The 279-nt window shown below is 36.2% G+C and overlaps 1 protein-coding gene across 1 annotated transcript in view; it reads left to right on the top strand.

The window, feature by feature from the left end:
- XDH (xanthine dehydrogenase) overlaps positions 1-279 on the top strand; it is a gene marked incomplete at its 3' end in the record, with an annotated part of 47,336 nt that overhangs the window by 45,656 nt on the left and 1,401 nt on the right. The window lies entirely within an intron of this gene.

Below are 279 nucleotides of genomic sequence, written 5' to 3'. Positions count from 1 at the left end.
TTAGGTAGGGAAATATCCTGTTGGGTTTTTTTGCCTTGGATATTAAGACTATAGGATGTTCTCCAGTTACCACCACACTGATGCTATTCAGCATCTGACTTGCCTAAGGAATGAATCCAGATAATATCAGTATGATGTTATAACCTCATCCCTGGCTTAGTTTTACAATGTGGCATGTGAGACTAAATCCCACACCTGATTTTTATATTCCTATCTGTCAATATCAAGTCCCATTTAATTCAGTAAAAATTCCAATGAAAATAAAGAGTTAGGGTGGTA

Source organism: Eurypyga helias, unplaced genomic scaffold (assembly GCF_000690775.1).
Source record: "Eurypyga helias isolate BGI_N326 unplaced genomic scaffold, ASM69077v1 scaffold15923, whole genome shotgun sequence".
Classification (NCBI taxonomy): domain Eukaryota; kingdom Metazoa; phylum Chordata; class Aves; order Eurypygiformes; family Eurypygidae; genus Eurypyga; species Eurypyga helias.
The sequence above is the reverse complement of the archived record's forward strand: the minus strand, read 5'-3'. Positions and strand labels throughout refer to the sequence as shown.